We start from the raw sequence: 18,801 nt of genomic DNA on the forward strand, positions 1-18,801 counted from the left end.
TATTTGCCTTGTTTTTGAAAGCCAAATTCAAGTAATTAAGGAAAAATAAAATGACTTACAAAAAAGGCTATGCAAACAGAAATCATCATTAGATATCTATATTTAGTAATGCAGAATTTTTGACAGAACCTGAAATACCTACAGTTTCAAAATACACTAAAATTCAGATTAGGACGAAATTATAAAATCTGGTTTCATTAGCTATCTCATGTAAATGGACACAGATATTTCTCTGCATTTTAATACAAAGACATTTCTTTTAAAATCATGCATCAGAAACAAAAACCAACAGGCAAGCAAAACAACAAGAAGAAACTCTAAAATAGTTGATACTTTCTTGAAAGCAAGCTAGTATGGAAATCCATTAATGACCCCTCACTCTCTGCACTTACCTGGGAGCTGTGACTTCTGAAGTTGGTGTCCTAGTAATTTTTTGGCCTCCTCTACTCAGGTGAGCAGTGAAGATGCCCCTCCAGAGCTGCCCTGAATTATTTATACTGTTTTTCTCTGACTGTATGAGGTTACCCTTAGTTTAAGCTCCTCCCCTCAGAGGTGGTAGGCACTAATTATGGTGGGACGTTCTATTGGTCAGGCAAACAAAATCAGGTTAGGTTCTCTTTTTCCTTGTTTTTATTTTTATGGAAAAATCAACTCTTTGTCTTAAATACATATTAATAGTTGTTTAACCATACACCATCTTTTTCTGTGATTTTATTTTAAAATTTCTTACTCCAGTGTTGGTTCATGATGAAATAATGAATCCTCCTTTTTTATTTTTGTTTCTGAAAAGCACATTCTGTTTTGTTTGGTTGAAAATATTTGGTAGTATATAAAAATAGGGAAAATACTTTTTTGAGGGTATATGGATTTAAACCATCATCTAAATTCTTTATTAATGCATCAGTGTTATGAAATTAGCTTACCCCAGTTATTGCTTATTTTAAAGCTTGAGAGAAAAAAACAACATAGTGAAGATGTGGGTATATGTTGGTACAGAGGTTTAAACCCAGGACTTCATGCTCTGTCTCCATCAGGTGGCTTGCCTGCTCATGGCTGGTGTTCTACCACTTGAGTCATGTCTCCAGTCCAGCATTCTGCTGATTGCTTTGAAGATGGGGTCTACTAGACTTTTCTGATCAGGCTTGCTTGCTTGCTTGCTTGCTTTCTCTCGCTCACTTTCTTTCTTTCTTTCTTTCTTTCTTTCTTTCTTTCTTTCTTTCTTTCTTTCCTTCCTTCCTTCCTTCCTTCCTTCCTTCCTTCCTTTCTTTCTTTCTTTCTTTTCTTTCTTTCTTTTCTTTCTTTCCTTCCTTCCTTCCTTCCTTTCTTTCTTTCTTCCTTCCTTCCTTCCTTCCTTCCTTCCTTCCTTCCTTCCTTCCTTCCTTCCTTCCTTCCTTCCTTCCTTCCTTCCTTCCTTTCTTTCTTTCTTTCTTTCTTTCTTTCTTTCTTTCTTTCTTTCTTTCTTTCTTTCCTTTCTTGCCAGTCCTGGGGCTTGAATTCAGGGCCTGCGCACTGTCCCTGAGTTTCTTTTGCTCAAGGCTAGCATTCAACCACTTGACCACAGCACCACATCTGCCCTTTGCTGTTCATGTGGTACATAGGAATCGAGCCCAGGGCTTCATACATGCTAGGTAAACACTTTACCACTAAGCCACATTCCCAGCCCCTGACTAGCCTTTTCTGAGATCCTCCAGATCTCAGCCTCCTGAGTAGCTAGGGTCACAGGTATGAGACACCAATGCTTGACTTAGATTCTTTATTCATAACATTATACTAAATTTAATAAATAGCTTCTTTTCTGGCTTTAATTTCAGCTGTAGAGTTGGAGTAGAGTTTGCAAAGAACGTTAACCTAATAATCTTGTATTACATTTATTTATATAAATTTCATTTTAGACAAAAGTGTTCGTTCACTTTTCCTTTTTAGCTTTTTAAAAATACCAGCAACTTACATTGCATTTTCCCTCAAAGGCAAAAATACACATAATCACTTTCGATTTCAGTAGTTGATGTTTCATTTATAACATCAGGGCACTCATAATCAGTTTTTAAAAACCCTAATAAATGCAGGAAGTTGAGGGCTGAAGTTTTACACTGTGTTTAATTTCATAATTTTGGGTCTAAGTCAAAATCAGCTAGAAAGATAAATGAAGTTTGAGGAGCTCCATAGATAGTGAAGAGTCATATCAATACTATATCTCCCAGGACATGGATTCATGATAGATCAGCAATTAAATAATTAAATAATTTGACAAGTGGATGAAATAAAGCGTGGTCTTTTCCTCTCCCCTTCCCCACATATGTGTATATTGTCATAAATGTCTATGTAATATGTCTGTATAATAGTCAGATACACATCTAATGTAATATGTCTGTATAATACTCAGATACATATGATATATATGTATCTTTCACCATTTATAAGTTATACATGGAATAATTTTTGTGATTACAGTATGAATTATATCACATTAGTAAGAAACTACAAAAGATAAGTAAATAAAAGCAGCTACCTTCCATTTGCTTTTGCTTCATTTGGACATGATTTTACAAAATAAGTGTTGTAATATAGATGCTCTTTAGTGTGAAGTTGAAGAGCTTGTTAAAGGAATTTTTAGAATTTTTAGAAATGCTCATTTTAGTATTTTTTCTATGTAAGCTTATTATGCCTGCCAAACACAGGAACACAATCAACACCCTGTTCAATAGTATTCCTTTGACTGTTCAAAAGATTAGTGCTATGTGCTTCACACCTAGCACTTTGTACCTGTACATAACATTTGTTCAACTATGGCACAATTCCAACTTCTTTTAGAACTTTTCACTTTTAACCTTTTCTAGATGACTGTTTTCCCATACTAACAACAAAATATGTGGAATAGGTGATGTCTAAAGTTCTTCTGGCTTTAAAATTTGATTATTCCCACTGGGTATCAGGGGCTTATACCTGTAATCCTGGCTACTCAGGAGGCTGAGATCTGAGGATCAAGGTTCAAAGCCAGCCCAGGCAGGAAAATCCCTTATCTCCAATAAACCAGCAAAAGAGCAGAAGTAGAGCTGTGGTTCAAATAGTAAGGCACCAACCTTGAGCAAAAAAAGTGAAGAGACAGCACCCAGATACTGAGTTTAAGCCCCAGTACTAGCACACACATACACACACACACACACAAACTGTTTATGTGCCTAAGGTATTTGTCTCTATTTTGTACTTTAGAGGCAATAAAGAAAAACACATACTTGGCGGTTATATGCCTTCTTTTGGATATACATAAATATATGTGGATATTTGTCATTGTATATTCTTCTTTAGCTTTGGAAACTGTGGTGTCTTTATTGGTAAACCTGGGGTTTTCAGCCCTTTTTGCAAATAGTGGACTTTTATTTCCAACACACGGAATCTGAAGAGTGTTTGCTTTGTTAGTCACATAAGAAGCATTGGCCTGTCCAAAACAGATTGTAGAATCAGAATATTTGCTAGCCACACCCATCCCAATTGTGTATTTATAACTATTTTTATTTCTCAGTGTTTACTTGTTAGCTGTTAGAAGTGACTAGTCTGTGGCTTTATGAAAGAAACCCATTCCACTTGAAACACAGAAGTACACTCTTGAAACCTGCATAATTTTAATATAAAAAATGGTGTTTTCTCACTTCTACTAGCTAGGTTGTAAAGCTTGCCTATCCATTTGTATAGCGTTAGGTCATACGTTAATTCACTAAGTATTTCTTGATCTCTCTGTAATGTCAGGCACATTCCCTGTGCTTAAGCTGCTTGCATGGAGGTTCACAGTCACCTTTCCTCATTCCTGCAGTGCTGACGCATCTGAGACACTTGTTCAAGATTTGGGAATCATTAAGAGAATAGTAATTGAGAAGCACTATTTTCCTTCCTTGGGTGATTGTCATGGACTCCTAAGTAGGAATATACAGTCTGATATCAAGGGTCTTGCCTGCTTGGTATTACTAGCTACCAAACTTGTTATTGTGTATGTTCATATTTTTTTCTTTATTACAGGAAAATTTGTCTTACCTAGAGCTAAGGAGAATGGTTACAGTGAAAGCCTACCTACTACCTATCACCCCCACTTAAACTGTCAGCTCACCATCCCTTAGTCCCTCTTCCTCTAACCCACACCCAAATTGTGAAGCAAATTTCACATATGATGCCCAGTTACCTGTGGATATCCCAGTATATTTCTCCATAAGATTTTTTTTAAAGGACAACAGTCATATCAAGAAAGTGAATCATTTCTCAAAATTATCAAATACTTGAATTCACATTCACATATCCCATTATCTACATATGACACACACATATATATAGATAGATGTATATAAACATATACATACACATGTATTATATACATGCACATACCCATTCATGTATATTTTTTAATAATTGATTTAAACTTGTCAGGTTAGATTCATGAATTGCCATGGATTCATATGTCCTTCGTTTAGGGTTTTTTACCTTATGTCTTTTTTTTCTTCCCTCCACAGCTTATTGAAAAGTGGTGTATTCTACCCAGTACATTTTTTAGAGTCTAAATTTTGTTGTCACTTAACGTGCTCCTCTGAACACTGGTAGTTAGATTTATAGTGTTGAAAGGATCCAAGCTTGAGATACAATCACAGATACACATACCACACATACTTTTTTGGCAAAAACATTTTCCTTCTATACTGAGGGTAGTAGACTATATTGCCTAGACTGATTATCTGGTGTTACTAGACATTAATAATTGCCAGAATTCATTATTGTTGTCAAAAAGTGGTGGGGCTGGGAAGGTGGCTCAGTGGTAGAGTGCTTACCTTGCATGCATGAGGCCCTGGGTTCGATTCCTCAGCACCACATAAACGGAAAAAGCTAGAAGTGGCGCTGTGGCTCAAGTGGTAGAGCACTAGCCTTGAGCTGAAGAGCTCAAGGATAGCGCCAGGCCCAGAGTTCAAGCCCCACAACCGACCAAAAAAAAAAGTGGTGATATTCTACCTTTTTAATATATAATTTTATTGTAAAGATACTGTACAGAGGCATTAGAGTTACATGAGTGAGGTAATTAGTCCATTTCCTATCAATCATTGTTACTCCCTCCTATATATTTCCCCTACCATCCCTTTCCTCCCCAACGCTCCCCTCCCTTCCCCCATCTTTCCTCCCCCCTCAAAGTTATAAAGTTCATTTTCAACATACTGTCTTGTATATCTCATTGTTACAATGGGTCATCCTGTATCCTTATTTCAGCATATTTTACTTTTTATCATTCCTCCTCTTATAAAATCAGTAAAGGAATTTTTATAAAGAAAAACACATCAATCAACCATGTGAATACCAAATATATAGTTTATATAGAAAAGTAAAAGTAAATATGTTCAGTGTTGCAAATGGGCATCTTATTATCTGTCACCCTCTAGAAGTGGCCCATGGAGGTGTTCATGTGTGTGTCTGCGCTTCATCAGAAGCCTGTGGATGTTATATGTGTCAGTCCATTCCTGCCATACTTATCATTGCTCACATATTCTCTCAGCTTTGACCAATGGGAACACCTTCATGTTGGCTCCTGAGTCCTTTTGATTTGATCCCAATGCCACTTGTTTCATTTTCGTTTTATGTTTAGGACTGTTATTCCTGAGTTTAATTTTGTTTTCAACTTTACATTTTTACATTTTTTTAACTACAAAGGTAAAGATAGCCAGCACAACAGATACCCAAATATTTATCAAAAGCTCCAGTGTACATTGCTAGTTCCCAATTAGTTGTTTAAAATAAGGACTAACTAGAGTATTCTCCAAGCTTCTGTTACTATAAATAGTTATATATTCATTCTTCTCTCCCTATCTTTCATTTGCATTGTAATATGTACACTTTTCATTTCTTTTTGTTAATACGACAGCTAATCATAGATATCTTTGCATAACTTTGTATAATGATGGTCTGTATTTTCTATAGCTTCATAGTACTCCATTATATGGACATACCATGGTTTTTTTTTCAACCATTGCCTGATTGGTAATTATGTGTATTATTTTTGGTTTTGCTAATACAAGTATTTATATAATTAGCAACTTTATATATGGGGGCATTGGGTAGATGTCTTTAGAATGGATTCATAGTATTTGGATAATTTGAAAGTAAATAGATGAAACACAAGTTTTTAAACAGATGAGGCCCTCCCTATCTATAGCTCACTTTTCCTAGCTTAAGAATACAAAACTCTTCTTCAATAAAGTTTTTAGTTTATCTTTTTAGTTGCTTATGAGGTTTATTTATATGTAAGCTTACTTAAAGTACACAAACATCAAATCAAAATTTTTGTTCATGGAGTCTGAACTGTAAGGGGCCTTGCAGGTCATTCTGATCAATCATCTTATCAGATTCAGAGTCTGATTTCTCTCTTCTGCATATTTAATTTATGTTGAGTTCAGTTACATTTCTTTTTTTTTTTTATGTTCATCCCCCTTACCCAGAGGGATACTGATTTTCCTGTTATTCCAACCCTTCATTCTGTTTTTACTTTGGAAATTTGAAGCTTGTCCAGAAGTTCAGTTAGAGCACCAAGGCTTACAGCTTCCCCTGCCACTAGGCCATGCCCTACCTCATTCCTTCTGAAAAAATTGTAAAGGGACACTTGTGTATGCTACAAGAGAGCCAGAACTAGAAATGTTCTATTTGCGTAAATAGTCTAGTGTGGTTTAGTGGTTAGATACCTGCTGAGGGCTTGGACAGAGAAATTTATGCGTAAAAACAGGTGTTTGAGAAAACACCCTGACACTTCAGGTCAGAAAAACCTGAGTTATTTTTTTAAAGTTTGAACAAAGGCATTATGTTTTTATTTTCTATTTGTTTTAAAGTACTACCTTACTTAAAGTACACTACCTTACTTAAAGTGCTCATGTTTTTAAGCCTGACACTTCATGACTTTACTTTTTTTCCATAGTAACCTTATTGAGTGCAAATTATAGAAAGCTTCTTGGCTGGCCCCTGTGGGTCTTCAGGCATATGAACATTTTCCTCCTCTGTTTGCAAGTATAGCTTTCTCTGGTTGTTTCTGGGAAGTGAAATGAGTTAATATGCTAATTAAGGAGGTCACAAGAAAGTATGTTTATTCAAATCTCTTTAATCTCTGAACTGTTCTACACTCTGTGCCATCAGTAGGGTACAAAGTATGTATGTATATCTATATCTATACTTTATATATATACACACACATAGATATGTACTTTATACACACATAACACATATATGTATATATGGGTACATGAGTATGAAGTTTCTATAGCTACCTGTAGAGTTTGTATAGCAAAACAAACAACAAAAAACCTTCCCTAAACACTGAAACTTACACAATTATTAAACTTACTTATATTAACATTTAGCTTATATCCCAGAGTTTTCCATTTCAGTCATGCTGTGACTTTTGTCTGTTAGTCTTTTATCTTTTTTTTTAACCCCTTCACTATGGGCAGATGCTACTCAATCTATCATCTCTGCCCCTGGCCCATCAATAACTTAAGCAGTCACCTGACCTTCTTATATCTATTTTCCTTATTAGAAATCTGTAGCATCAGCTCACTTTCTTTCACATCTTAATAGCAACTACTATTTAGAGATAATAGAAAACAAAATGTATATACCATACAGATCAAAGTGACTATTAATAGTGATGATTTTCCCTCAATGATATATTTCATCATTCTTTAATCACATGAGGGGATCAAAATAACTTCTGCCATTTATGACCACACCACAAGCTGAAAAGGTGGTTATGCTATAGCCTTACCTTATTTTTACTGACTAGAGATCATGAAAAGTGGAATAAGATACATTTTAGGTGTTAGAACAGTGTGCAAATGTTTGGTGTGAATTGTTAGGATAACTACGCTGATGTTAAAGAAGTCAATCTCTCTGACATTAAATTGGAATCTCTTTATAGTGCCAGTCTACTTAATGCTTGCCAGACTTGTTTTGACCATCCACTAGGTGCCAGACAGTATAAATGGAGCAGGAGTGCATCCTGCTGCTGAAGATCTTGTGTCTCAAAGGACACACATCACACACCACAGAGAGACTCTCATGTTCTGACTTTGTATATGTCTGTGTGTCTCCATTTCCAAATCATGGTAATTTCTCATCATATATCCTCTTTTTTCTAAAAGAAATTCAAAGATTAATGGTTATTTGTCATTGAAATTTCATTCTGCACAAACCATAGCTAGTACAAAGCTAAAGAATAAAGCTGGGTAATGCTGAAAAAGGCAACTAGAGAAGTGAGCTTTAGCAAAACAGATTTTGATACTTATTAAGGTAAGTCATTTTCTTCAAGTCAGGGGCTCAGAAAGGTGGAGTCCCTTGCACAGTGGTGAGTTTGGAGCTGAAACTTTTTAACAAGTGTCTTACCTTACAATAACTAAATTATTATAGTGGTTTCAATGTCAATGACTGCTTCCAAAAGCAGTTTCTACAAAAGAAAATAGCTGTGGGTGCTGTTCTAGTAACTGTGTGCCTGAAGTCATTCTTTTGGCTAACAAGTTCAAATTGCAAAGTTGAATTTTCCAATGACGCTTGTAATGTTACCATGGTAAGAAAATAGATAGGAGGGTAGGTGCGAGTTGGAGTCTAAAGATGGAGAAAAATGATAAAAGAACCCAGAGTCTTGGAAATAGAAAGGAATTTGATTCAATGTCTTAAAACCTAGATTTTATAACTTGAGAGCAATACCTAACTTTTTAAACATGGATGATATGCTTTATTTTCATCTGTCTTTTCCTCGTTGACTTTTAGGTGCATTGAATCGTTTAATCTCATTGAATCATTCAACATATTCAGCTCTTGTTATATGCAAGGAAGAGAATACTCATGGACTATTGATAACATTCGATTCTTCCCCGCTCACATAGTCACATAAGCTTGAAAAGGGGAAATGTTTTTACTTGAGTATTTGATTTTATATTATTAGAATTTGTAAGATGAAAAAGTTGGAAATGCATTTAGTAGCAGTAAAAATAAACATTAGTGCTCCAAGGATATGAATCTTAGTAAGTACCAGAAATTAATATTTAAATTTGACTCAGAGCAGGCAGAATTGCATTTGTGTGTGTACATGCATGTGTGTACACCAGTGCCAGGGTTTGAACTCAAAGCTTTGTGCTCTTGCTTGACTTTTCCACCCAAAAGTGGCTCTCTAGCAATTGAGCCTTAGCTCTGCTTTTAGCTTTCTGCTGTGTAATTATATAAGAGTCTCATGGATTTGTCTGGCCCAGTCTGGTTTCAAAACTTCAATTCTCAGATCTCACTGTACTGAGTAATTAAGGTTACAGGCATGAGCCAGCTTTTTACTTTTTTTAATTCCAGTTTTATTGAAATATGACTGATAAATACTATACATAGAGGGTCCTGCATATGATGTTTTACTTTGTGTATAATTTATGAAATAATTGCCTATGAAGCTAGTTAAGCATATCAATCACCACATCTGTGTGGGATGAGACCCGTAAGGATCTATTCTTTTAGCATACTTCATATATGTAGTCCTCTCTAAGTAGCTTTGGGGAATCGGTTCTAGGGCTCCCCATGGATATCAAAATCCATAGATACTCTAATCTCTTGTTAACCAGGGCATAGCATTTAGATGGTAATGTTTTTTATTGTGAAAATACTGTAGAGGGGTTACAGTTACATGAGCAAGGTAATGAATACATTTCTTTTTTTAAAAAATAAGTTTTTTATTGTGAAAATACTGTACAAAGGGGATACAGTTATATGAGCAAGGTAGTGAGTACATTTGTGTGTGTGTGTTGCTGGAGGTCAAACCTAGGGCTTTATGCATATCAAATACATATTCTACTATAGAACTATATCCCAATCTCTCCCATGTATTTTAAATCATCTCTAAACAACTTATAATAGCTAATGCAATATAAATAATTGTTGTGTTGTTTAGAGAATAATAACAAGAAAAGACAATGTGTGCACACTAAATGCAGACATATTTTTCTTACTGAAATCTTTGCAATCTACAGTTAGTTGAATCCATAAATCTAAATCTGCAGGTGCTATGGGCCAGCTACATAATGCAGTATTGATAGCTGTAGTCTGCCATGCTATTTATTAGATCTTTGAACTTACCTACTCTGAATATCTCATGATTTGTCCTCTGTCATCTGCAGCTCTCTTCATTCCTTAACCCTCCAACCCCTGGTGATCACCATTTTACTTTCTGTTCCCATGAATTTGACTTCTTTACATTCTACATATGTGTGAGGCCATTCAATATTTGTCTTTTTGTGCCTAGGCTACTTCATTTAGTATAAGATCCATCTATATTATTGAAAATGACAGGATCTTATTCCTGTTTAAGATTAATAAGTATTCTATTGTATATAGAAGATCCTCTTGGAATTATAATGAGATTACATCCCAATGAAATCATTATAACTTGACAATATCAGTAAGTCCCAAATGCACTTAGTACCCCTACCCTACCAAACACCATAGCTTAGCCATATAGTACATAGTAGAGTATTCGCCTCATGACTGCCTTTCTGATCTGCCTGGGTTTTGTAGCTCACTGCCATTTTACAACATCACAAGAAATAGCTGCACTGTGTATGCATATCCTGGGAAAAGATCAGAAAGCCTAATTCTCAGTTCCACTAGATATCTGTTGCTTTCCCACCATCTCAACGTTGAAAACACATAAGCTGAATATTGTATATCTGTATATTAATTTTTATTGCTATCAAGTCAGCATACTGTTGATCTATGCATTTGGGCATTTGATGTATGTTTTTAAGGCAAACAATCAATGTGTGGATAAGCTTAGGAAATCAGTTATTCAGCAAACATAGCTAAGTATAATTTTTAAGGTTTTTTTAATTGAAAAAACTGGTTAGGAACTTTTTAAATTGTTTTTTGTTTGCTTTTTACCCATTGCAAAATAAATATGGCCATTTTTTTTTCATTATAAGGATGTCTAGAGTTTATTACTGATATCAGTAATTCTTCATTTAGGTATTTGGGTTTCCTGGAGTTTTGTATAATTGTAGTCCTTTTATAATATGAAGTATGGAACTATACTGTTGTTGTAATGCTAAAATGGAAACTTAAAGGAGAACTTGTATTCATATAGACTGGGATGATAACTATATATACTGAACTTGCTTTTCCTGATTTTCTATATTGCTTTAAATATTACTCTCAGTTTAGAATGCAGATATTTAAATTAACGACTTCCAATGAACAAGTAAATAGGCTCTAAGAATTTTTTGTAATCCACTTTAGGACAAATGTTCTTCAGACTTCCACCAGTAATATAATCCTGGGGGGACAGGATGTGATAACAGGAAGTCAACTAGGAGTGGTAAGCCAGTGACTCAGCCACAAATATGCATAATAAGAGAATGAAACCGCTATTTGGCACTTGGTTCAAAATGAGATTTTTCCTAATAAGAGATCACAGACTTGTAGCATTGACTGTTCTCCCAACAACTTTTTTTTTAAGTTATTGGATTTGTTTTATTTTATTTTATTTCTTTGTACTGAGTCTTGAACTCAAGGCCTCAACACTGTCCCTTAGCCTTTTTACTCAAGGCTAGTACTCTAATACTTGAGCTATAGCGCCACTTCTGGCATTTTGGTGGTTAATTGGAGATAAAAATTCTCATAGGCCTTCCTGCCCAAGCTAGCTTTGAATCATGAGCCTTAGAACTGAACCTCCTAGGATTACAGGCGTGAGTCACCTCAGTACCTATATTGGAAAAATGACCCAAGGGAAAAGGATTTATCTAGAATGTGCTGGTAAAAAATTCTCTGCAAAACACACCACCCATCATGGATTTTATTTATCAGATTGACACACTAAAAGTAGAATGCCTTTTAAGTTTAATTTATTAGCCAAGTTATAGAATATAACAGCAGTACTTGTTTGAAACATCATAGTAGATGAACAGTTTCTTTAAATGCTCCCTCTTGCCCAGCAAAGCATTATGGTAGGCAGGTGACAAGCAATGGCATACTATTCAATGTCTCCAAAATAATTTGTCTGAAAGATGACCTGCTATCAATGAACAGCCTCTAAACATTTGGCTTCTCAGCCAAATTTCCTGAATTCTTCATAGTCAATTGTAATAAAAAGTTAATAACATCAACAAAGGGGAAAATAAATGCTGGCTTTATACTTTTGAATAGGGAATCAGCCTAAGAGTTTAGCTTGTTAAATGGACTTGATTATACCATTTCATCTCAATGTCAGACATAAGGGGAAACAAGAAACTCTGAAACTGTATGATATAATAAATAACTGGAATTTCTGCATATGATAGAAAAATCTCTTTGGGTTAAAATTAGGGGCATGCTTAGCCAGACACATAGAAATTTTCCCCTTAGTGAAAGTGAATGTCAAGAGAGAGGAAAAGGTTAAGTGAATTATGGTTACATGAATTAGAAATGGATGTTACAACTAGGAGAAATATTTATTTGTATCTTATAGTTTTCCACACTGGAGTTTCTTAAACCTAAGTACACTAGAAATTCCTATTGATACCCATTCTTTAATAATCGTGCCATTCAAAATGATTCCCAAGTCCAACCATAGACCCAAAGGGACTTACAAATTTAGTACATGATAAAGGTTACATTTCAAAGCATTAAAAGATGGTTATTCAAGAGATGTTTGACTTATGAGTAATCATCTGGGAAAACAAACCTGTGTCCTAACTCATGCTTCATACCAAAATAAATGCCACAGAGATCAAAGGTATAAACAATTTATAGACAAGAAATATGCATGGCTTTAAGCCTATGCAGAATTGTACAGATTGATTCATGAGAAACTGCTGAAGGAAGTGTAAGTGAATATTGACTTCAACATCTTTAAATGTATATCTGCTGCCAAGACCCCCGTAAAAAATTATTTTAGAGATATATTTACATGTGGGTAAAATGATGAATATATTATTCTTTACACCATTGTAATAGCTGAAGGATACTGCTCAAGTATTCACTCATAAGCATTAGCTTTTCTATGCATCTGTATAGAAAAAGATGGAAGCATTTCATTATGGAATATTCAAAGATCTCCAGGAAATATTTAGTATTTGTATAAAGTATTGGCATTTGTATAAAATATTGTATAAAATATTGGCATTTGTATAAAGTAAATACACATAATTGGCATGTTCAGAATATCTCATATATGCTGTAAAAGGACAGACAAGCAACTAACAAAAATGGTTTCCTTTTGAGAGGGGAATTGCGTAGACTGGAGAAGTGAGAGTGATTGATGCTTATATTTTATTGTATGCCAGTCTTTTCTAGTCTTTACTTTTTTGATATTTTGTGTACAAATATGATCTTTCTCCTAAAATATCCCTATGAAAAATCAAAAGGAAGAGTAATGTAGTAGTCTTTATTGAAATTTACCATGTATGCCATTCAAAGACTGCCTACTTTTTGAAGTATTTGAATTAAAGGATAGAAAATGGTAAACCTATAATTATATTTAACACACATATGTATTTTATGCCAGTACTGACTGCTCAGCCTTCGATTGCCTTAAGACCATTGTTGAGGTTATTAATTTTTATTTTGCTCTCAAAGTGTGGGCATACTAATTAATAGAGATAATAATATAATCATTTATTATATATATTTTAGTACACCTGTTTTTGTTAAGGAAGAAATAGCTGCAAGTTTAGTAAAGCTCAAAACCTATGTACATACAACTATATAAGATGATGCTAAATGAAACTAACCCCAAGATATGGACACAAGTGGTTCTTCTTTGTTGTTGTTGTTTTTAATGTACTATCTGATTGTTTTGTTTCCTTTGTATGTTCTTCCCCCATATGGTATATCTTTTGTTGTCAATGTACTTGATATTGGTACCCTGCATCTTGTATATACATTTGTCCAATTCGGGGACGAGAAGGGGAATAACAAAATGCTGAAACAAGGAAACAGGATGACCTATTACAGCACTGATAACCACAAGACACTATATTGTAAATGAACTTTACAACTTTGGGGGTGGGGTGGGGGAGAAGTAAGGAAGATGAGGGAGGGAAGGGATAGTGGGAGAACAACAAAGGAGGGAGTACAACTCTCAACAAGAAATGTACTCATTGCCTTACTCATGTAACTGTAACCCCTCTGTACAGCATCTTTACAATAAAATAAAAAATTTTTTTTGGGGGGGTCCAGTCGTAGGGCCTGAACTCTGGGCCTGGGCACTGTCCCTCAGCTCTTCAGCTCAAGGCTAGTGCTCTACCACTTGAGCCACAGCGCCACTTCTGGCTTTTTTTTTCTTTTTGATTATGTGGTGCTGGGGAATCGAACCCAGGGCCTCAGGCATGCAAGGCAAGCGCTTTACCACTGAGCCACCTTCCCAGCCCCAAATAAAAATGTTTTAAAAAGAAATACCTGCATGTTTATATAACAAACTCAACTAAATTTTTTTAAAAATTTTATTGCCAAGGTGAAGTACAGAGGGGCTACAGTTACATAAGTAAGGTAGAGAGAACATTCCTTGTCAAACTTGTTTCCCCCTCATGTTTTTTAAAAATAAGTTTGGAGATTTATTTTTTGTGAGAAAGAAACAATTGAGATATACTTCAGTGTACAGATTATAGGTTATCATTTCCAAAAGTAAACATTTTAAAATAAAAAGATAGTAGAGAAAATAAGAAGCATCCCAATTGAACATACTTTCAATTAATAATATTACATGATGTTGATTTTTAAGCTATAACTTATCCTAAGGAGTGAGTTTCTGGTCACTAGAATATACTACATATTTACATGTTAAGGACATTGCATTCATTCTTAGACATTCTTGATATTTGGATTTTTAACTTAATTCATGTTTTTTGTATTTCTTAATTTTTTTCACTTTATTATAAGACAGATATGTAATGTATAAATAAACATAGAGAATAGTAAGTCAATAAGGTTCTCAAAAATATATTTTGCCTGACAGGACATTTTGGTGTAATTATATATTTGGCTCAGAATTTGATGATATAGATGGTATTATTAGCAAAGTGAACACAATTTAAATTATTCAGTGACTTCAGAGACTTTAAGAATTTTTTAATAGCCTAAGTATTTGTTTTTATCACTGTAAAATTTCAGAGCATTATAAGCCATTTTTATATACTAACACACTTTTTGCAGTATATGTGACAGGAAATCAAATAGACAGTATGTCTTTGGGTGACCCTGAATTTTTAGGAATATAATCTTCTAAATTATTTCCATGCCAATATTAGTAGAACACTGACCTATTCAAAGGCTACTTTAGTAGTATAAATAAGTTGAGTCTGAGATGGTGTTTTCAGAACACTGTGGTATTTGAATAGTTACGTGTATAGATAGCACTGTTGCCTTTAACAAAGGTGATCCAAAGGACAGCTGTCAGAAGAGAATCTAGACTTGGGAGAAACAATTGTTTTCCAAAGGAGTCCAAATACTCAGTGCAGACTCTGAATTACAAAGGAAACAGTTGGACTTAATATTGATGTGCCAAGTCAGGTGCAGATTTAGGATATGAAATCTCCATGTAAAATAAGTGGCAAAAATAAATGTGCAATCAGAAAGATTGAAGGTTCAAGTAGACATCATTTTTTTTACTAGAGTCCTTTCTTTAGAAATAAAGAAATGCAGATAAAGAATTGGAGTTACCTAAGGAATTAGGATTAGGACTCCTAGCTTTTTGCCTGAACTTCAGCTCCTCTCCCTTTTACAGACATACAGGTACAATTTAATGTTGCTACATTATTGGATTTTGATTGCCTGTGATAATTCCCTTTGATAATTGCCATCAAGCTGTTGCAGGGTTTCCTGAAGCAGTTTTGTGGCTCAAATGCAGCAAGACTCAGAAATAGGAGCTAGGGATATAGTTGTGTGGGCCCTGTTAAAGAGGTTACCTTTTAGAAAGGCAATGGCTGAAAGGACTTTTGCAAAAGATAGATCAAATTAGATGCATATTTTTAAGATTACTGTGGCTGCCATAAAAGAAATCCAAATCAAAACAATATTGAGATTCCACCTCACCCCAGTTAGAATGGCTATAATCAAGAACTCTAATAACAACAGATGCTGGAAGGGATGTGGCCAGAAGGGAACCCTACTGCACTGTTGGTGGGAGTGTAAACTTGTTATACATATACATACATACATAGACATATATACACACACACACACACACACACACACACAATGGAATTCTATGCCTCCATCTGAAAGAATGACATTGCCCCATTTGTTAGGAAATGGAAAGACTTGGAAAAAATTATATTAAGTGAAGTAAGCCAGGCCCAAAAAAACATAGGTCCCCTGGTTTCCCTTACTTGCTTGCAATAACTAGTATATGTCTGGGACAAGCAGAAAGGTCAAAAGCTATGTACATATGACCAGATAAGATGATGTTAAGCAAAATGAACCCCAAGATAGGAACACAAGTGTTTTTTTTCTTTCTTGCTGTTGTTTCTAATGTATTTATAATGTACCATGTGATTTTTTTTTGTTGCTTTGTATGACCCTCCCCCACAGTATAATCCCTGTTTTCACTGTATTTTATATTGGTATAATTTGGGGAGGGGAAAGGGAAAAGCAAAATGTTTAAATAGGGCGCAGGTTGATCCATTGTAACAATGAGATGTATAAGACACTATGTTGAGAAACGAACTTTACAATTTAGGGTGGGGGAAGTGTAGTTGTGGAGGTGGGAGCAAATGGATGATAGGGGAAAAACAAAGGAGGAGGCAACCATGCTTGTTAGGAAATGTACTCATTACCTTGCTCATGTAACTGTAACCCCGCTGTACAATATTTTTACAATAAAAAACATTTTTTTTTTTGGTCGGTCATAGGGCTTGAACTCTGGGCCTGGGCACTGTCCCTCAGCTCTTCAGCTCAAGGCAAGCGCTCTACCACTTGAGCTACAGCGCCACTTCCGGTTTTCTGGTGGTTTATTGGAGATAGGAGTCTCACGGTCTCTCCTGCCTGGGCTGGCTTTGAACCGCGATTCTCAGATCTCAGCCTCCTGAGTAGCTAGGATTACAGGCATGAGCCACCAGCACCCGGCAATAAAAAACATTTTTAAAAAATTTAAAAAGATTACTGTGGCTGCAATATGAAGAACACATTGAGTGAATCAGTGGTCACTGCAGTGAGGAAAATAATGCCTAAATTAGAATTATCAATGGAAGTGGAGAGAAGAGCTGGATAAGAATGACTTTCGGTTCTTTTCCTTGTGCCTAAATTGAGGCATTACTCTAGCAGTATTTGTTACACTTATTTTTAGCTAATATCATTTGGTATTGTTGCTTTTTGTCATTGTGATCCAATAAAATAGAGGAATACTAGAAAGACGGAAAATCTGGGAATTTTGTATGCCTAATGATCATCAAGTGTAAGTTTTGGAATATTCCCTAAATGTGTTATTTCATATATACAACATTCATCTGTAAATACTACATGATTTGATTCAGGTACTATGACTGGCCTTTAAATTTTCTAGTAGAAACATTTCATGTTTTGTAATTTTATGGTGGTTGATAAATGAGTGAACAAGATTTCATTTTAAACTGTGACATTTAAAAATAGAATTTATAGATTGAAATCTTCAGACTTCGGGGTTTTCATAACTTTTGCAGTTTTTCAGGGATTGGAATTTACAGCGCCTCATTGTAATTTGTTGCAGCTGCTCACCCTCCTTTTTGCCCTAGTCAGTTTTCTAGCCTAATGTTAGGGCCTACATCATCACTTGTAGGCCACCTGCACCACACCCTCACATCCTTATAAACTCCACAGGTCTTCTCATGAGCATGTCTGTCATCTTGGATCACATTCTTGCAGTACAATCCTTGGCTTGATATCGTTTCAAAATAACTCACACAGAAAGAAAACTATTGGATGATTTTTAACTTGAGTTTTTGAATTGCATGTTGTAAGTTATTGTTGGTTAAAAGACACTTGTAAACAAAATGTTATTCACTCATTTACTCACCTGAAATATATTGAGCATTTACATGTTGTTCCTCATTTAGCATTGTTAAGATAAGTCTATTAAACTTCAGTAATCTAGCTGTGACCTGTTCACAGTGATACCGAGAAAAAGCGATACACGCAAATATCGAAAACTACAATATTGAATTGTTGAATTTAGATTAAGTTGATAAAATGCTAATAACCCTTATTTTATATTTCTACTCCCCCTTTTTTTAAAGGTGGGAATAAATTTATCCATTTTAACTTGTCTATAGTAAATACCAGCATAGACTACCACAGCAAACAAAACAAATTTAAAAGGCAGCAACAAAATACTTCAGCATAATTTATGAATAACAACTCTTTTTATTGATTCTTGAGAAATGTATAAGCTGATAGTTTTTTCTCATCAAATATCCTTTTCGTTTCTGGAGCACCACAGTATTTATTTTGACTCCTAAAGCTTTCAGAGGACATATACTTGATGCCAACTTTATTTAAAAAAAACAACTGTTTTGTTTCATTAAGTTACCTGTCTTAACAGAGGTACGGGATTACAGTTTTCTTCCAAAGGGGAAAGAGAAATGGAAATTTGGGAGGGAGCAGAATGAGGTTTGTGTTTCAGAATCCACTTTAAAAAGATGAACTGTCTTCATTTCCATTAAGATAACATTTAAGGTGATTGGTTTCAGAGATGGAGGCAAGAGTTTCACTAGCGTTGAGGACTCAGAATTTGAAATGAATGTAGATGACTGGAAAATATAGCTGCTATTTTCTTTTTCTTCATTTAATAATTAATATTAAGGTTTTAACACCTCA

The 18,801-nt window shown here is 34.9% G+C and overlaps 1 protein-coding gene across 2 annotated transcripts in view; it reads left to right on the forward strand.

Annotated features, from left to right (window-relative positions):
- The window catches only part of Nt5dc1 (5'-nucleotidase domain containing 1), a 107,325-nt gene that overhangs the window by 21,259 nt on the left and 67,265 nt on the right, over positions 1-18,801 (forward strand). The window lies entirely within an intron of this gene.

This window comes from Dipodomys merriami, unplaced genomic scaffold (genome assembly GCF_024711535.1).
Source record: "Dipodomys merriami isolate MVZ:Mamm:240054 unplaced genomic scaffold, mDipMer1.0.p SCAF_335, whole genome shotgun sequence".
Classification (NCBI taxonomy): domain Eukaryota; kingdom Metazoa; phylum Chordata; class Mammalia; order Rodentia; family Heteromyidae; genus Dipodomys; species Dipodomys merriami.